Source organism: Sinohyriopsis cumingii, unplaced genomic scaffold (genome assembly GCF_028554795.1).
Source record: "Sinohyriopsis cumingii isolate HCF-2022 unplaced genomic scaffold, ASM2855479v2 utg001510l, whole genome shotgun sequence".
In the NCBI taxonomy this organism is placed as follows: domain Eukaryota; kingdom Metazoa; phylum Mollusca; class Bivalvia; order Unionida; family Unionidae; genus Sinohyriopsis; species Sinohyriopsis cumingii.
The window spans coordinates 2758306-2763278 of NW_028316007.1; positions in this window are offsets into that span (position 1 = coordinate 2758306).

Consider the following 4973-nt stretch of genomic DNA (forward strand, 5'->3'; position numbering starts at 1 on the left):
CTTTACCTGTTTTTAGATATTAACTTCAAAAATTTGTCCGACTATTTTACTCTGATGATTTGATGTCGAAATTATTTTCGGTTGGTTTGATGCTTGACAGCACAGTAATGCGTGAAGGGTATTCAATGTCAAATGCGAATGGAGTAAAGTGCACTGCCAATAAACACAACAACAGCAGTCAATTGCAGCTGATCCGATGGTAGAATTAAAACTCCGATCAGCTTCTTCATCCAAATTATCTGACTCAGAGCACTAATGTCGTTTCGGGAATATAAATATTTGAGTCAATAAGAACGCCAATCAAACTGGTATTTTTGTGTATGTACATGAAGAATTATACTTCAGTAAAAACAAAAGACAACCTCGTGTTCTCGTGTTTAAGTTTGCTTTTTATAATTATAATAAGTCATGCTTAGTGAGAGAAAAAAATCTCTGTGAAGGAATTTACTGACATTCTGCTGAATACCGATACTGTTGATATTAAAGGAATTGTACTAAACAGTGATAAGTTTGATATTTTGCAGTATATTCGTTCTTTTGTCGTCTATAGTTGCTTTTTTTAACGACCAGAAAGTTCAAGGTCATGGCAGTAGACAATACATATCGTTGGTCTAGTTGTCATGGATACAACTGGCTTACGGCTATTTTTGGTCATGGATAAAGAGACTTGTGGCTATTGTTTGTTTCTGATTTTGTCAGAAATAAGACGCTGACTACTTTAGAAGCTGACGTTTTGGACAATATAACATGATTCTTCTTCTATTACTGATCTGTTATATTCTTGTGTTTACTTTCTAATATAAATATTTTGCATGTATTCAACAAGTCGCAATAAACAAAGATAAATAACAACACTATATGCTGCAATGATTGTAGTGTTGTTACCCTCCAGGTAGAGAGAGTATATTTTATTACACAAAGAGAAACTTCGGAAAAGAGGTATAAAGCTTGTCTTTCAATTGTAGGTCAAATCTGACAAAGATTTTTAGGTCTAAAATGGAGATCTTATCTTAAACTTTGCGTGAATGGGCGTATCCAGTCTTCAGAATTAAAGATATTAGATGACTGACGGTCAAAATGGGAGACTTTATTTTAAATAAAGAAATCGCACTTATCTCCTCCCTCCATTTCCGACTCATGCTAATGAATCACCCTTTTGCCCTCGTGTCCCACTTTGCCTGTGGTAGAAGAATGGCGACTATTAGTGGTGGCATGTGGAATATGATCCCTGCTTCACACATTTATATTCAGGCACACGCATACAAAGCTAAGATATAGAATACAAGCATTATGCACAAAGGTGTTGCCTTGCTCTCAGTGTTACAAGCGTATAATTATATGCGTGGAATGCAATTTCTTTCCCCACCAATAAATATATGCATATCATACATATACATATATAAATAACAAACATACATAGCATGCAAATCATACATATACATATATACATATATATAAACATGGATACATATCATACATATACATATATACATATCAAACATACATAGTGAAACATATCATACATATACAAAGATACATATCAAACATACATAGGTATAAATCATACATATACATATATGCAATATATATATATATATATATATATATATATATATATATATATATATATATATATATATATATATATATATATCATACATATAGATACATTTCAAACATACATAGTAACATATATCATACATATAAATAGATACATATCAAACGTGCGTATATACTGAAGATACATATACATAGATACATACACTTAGATACATGTTATACATACACATTCATATATATATATATATATCATGCATATACATTAATACATATCATACATATGCATAGATATATATCATATATACATAGATAAATATCAAACTTAAATAGTGATACATATCATATACAATATGCATATCATACATATACATAGATACATATCATATATATACATAGATATACATCAAACATATACAAAGCTCGGTTTTTGGACGTCCTTATATCGGTATATCTATAATCTTAGAGTAATTTATGTTAGAGACATTAATCTCACTGTTGAGGAACACTCCGTTCCTCAACCTTGAGATTAATTAATACATTGTGGAATTAATAGAAAAGCATCTTCTTCACATTCTAAGAATACGTTTTCAATGCAATGAGACTAGTCAGTTTTCATGCATTCTGTCTCAATTCTTCTCTGAATCCGAAGGCAACAGTTTAAAAAAAAATACATTAGATGTGCTACTTGTCACAAAAAGGCTTATGAGAGAGAGAGAGAGAGAGAGAGAGAGAGAGAGATGATATAAGCACACAAAATGATGTATTTTTTATTATAAGAGAACGGTTCATGGAGAAACAAATGATTTTGGACAAATAAAATAAAACGTTTCTGATAATAACCGTAACCGAATGCTACACTAAGTTTGCTTATCCAAAATAAAGACAAGGCTTTATGAAAGTCAAATAAAGGATGAAACTAACCTTAAATCATCTTAGAATACATCGACCAAGTTATTGATTCAAATATGAAATAATCAACGGAATTAATATCTTCGCTCAAACACAGCAATTGAATGTACTACATTAAGGTACCTATCAATCGTTTTATCTTTCCATACATTCCATCAATATATGATAAATTCATATAGATACATCAAGTCACTTTCATACGTTGTGTACTTGTTAACTTCTTTTTAATTTACATTGTCTATTATTAAAGAAATAACAACAATTCACTAGAATTAAATAAAGCTATCCTACAGTAATGTATATTTATTATTTGATGGCTGCATCTGTGACTTAGGTTATACTGAAATGTATGTAAATGCGTATAGAATATTATTCATATATGGCACGAGAGAAACCTTGCAGTAGCTTCTAGTGGGTCGGTGGTTCTTTGGGGTTTTCCTTGAGTTCTTCCTCCACCATTTATACTGGCCGCCATGACATGCCTATCTTGTGCTGAAAATGGTGTTAAACCCTTCAACTACAACAACAATATGGTTCATACATGTATCTGTTTCCCAGTATAGTCACACATATTCATTCTATTTAAATATGTGTGAATGTGAGTGCGAGGATACCTGAGTATGTGTATTTTTTATTTTGTTTTTAACATAAGCGATTACAAAATTGAATATCACATGGCAGATAAGTCAGTCATGACCAAAGGTGTTATCCTCGTTAAGGAAAATTGGCTATTTATTATTATTATTATTATTATTATTATTATTATTTATTTGTTTGTTTATTTATTTATCTATTCACCATGAGGAGACATTCGTGGCAAACATGGAGCGGTAGAGAAGGGAGCAAGGAGAGTCAGAAGAATATTTTTCAGGATCATTAAATAGAAAAGAGGTTCTTTTAAATAGTTTTATCCTGAATATATTTCATCGTTAACAAAATAATACTTTTAATGTTATAAATTCCAGTTGGTATATCTTGAAACCTTCGTTACCCTTATCCATGCAAGAAACTTGACCAAAAATGAAATTTGTTGCGGCAGCATCCGAAATACTTCTCTCTGCAATCTACAGAATTACGTCCCTTAGATTGCAAAAAACAAAACAATTTATATGAAAATAAAATTATTAATTAATAGCTGAGGAAGCTTGATAAGTATATGCTACTCTATATTTTTAAGTTAGAACATGCAATCAATGTTCCCTCTAAGCTGCGCGCAGCTGCTCAAACATCCCCGCGCAGCTGAATTGTTCTCCAACATTAATGCTAAAATCACTGTAATGCTTGCACAATGCAGCGCGCATAGTGCGCACATCCACCATACGAGAAAATGTTGAAGAGGAAGAGGAAAACGTCACTTAAAGTAATAAAAAGCGATAAAATAGCGATAAAATAGTGAAAAGATGGACAATGTATTTGTGGTTGTGTGATCCCGAATACGTTACTTCAAATAAAAAGTGTACGAATATATAAGTTGGCCATTTTCTCATTGAATCCACTGAGATAGTGAGTAAACTGATATACTGTTGATAGATAAAATAAAGTATGTAATACTATTCCTACCTTCTTTCATTGTCCCCAAGGAACTTACCAAATATGCAATAACTTTATGAAAATTGTTAGTTAATTTAGACTCTCTAGAAAATCACTATGAAATTTATTTTCTCATTGTAAATGTTTGCGTTTTACAATTTCAATTCGAGCGAAATAGTGAAAGCAGGAATTGTTTTCAACAAGCAATATGACTTTTTAATCTCACAAATTTTCTTCAGTGTGACTTTCAGAGAAATATTATGTAAAAGAGAGAAATATTATGTTAAATAGAGAAGCGGTTTGAAAAAATAGAGAAATCGTATGTCAAATAGAAAAATGCTATCTCAAATTGTGAATTATTATGTCAAATATAGAAATGTTAGGACAGAAATATAATTATTTTATAAAAATAAACAATATTGTCAAATACAAGAGCCTTATAGGACAATACAATACAGTACAGTACAATACAATACAATACAATACAATACAATACAATACAATAAAATACAGTACAATACAATACAAGATCTTTAACTGAAAATGTACAGTGTTAGAGTGCTTTCCGACAGAATTTGAAGAGAAATAAGTGATATTTTTCTGGCTTTTTTACAGTGTAATGAAACTTAACATTCCATGGTATGCTATAGGTAACATTTTCGTTTGTTAAGTGTGATATATTTCAAAATAGTAGTCATTATAGTTGTATCTTTGTTATATGATATAGTAGTCTTTATAGTTGTATCTTTGTGTTATGATATAGTAGTTATTATAGTTGTTGTATCTTTGTTATACGATGTCAACTAATGAACTTCAGAATCGATATGAAGATCATGTAATTTTCCCAATGTAATTATTCTTTGAAACCACGCCTTGCTGTTACAAATGTTTATTTAAATTAGGCAACGTCAAACGGTAGATTATGGGATGGAAGACGTTTTCGTAGTGTGCGAAGATACCTAAATATTTCTTGC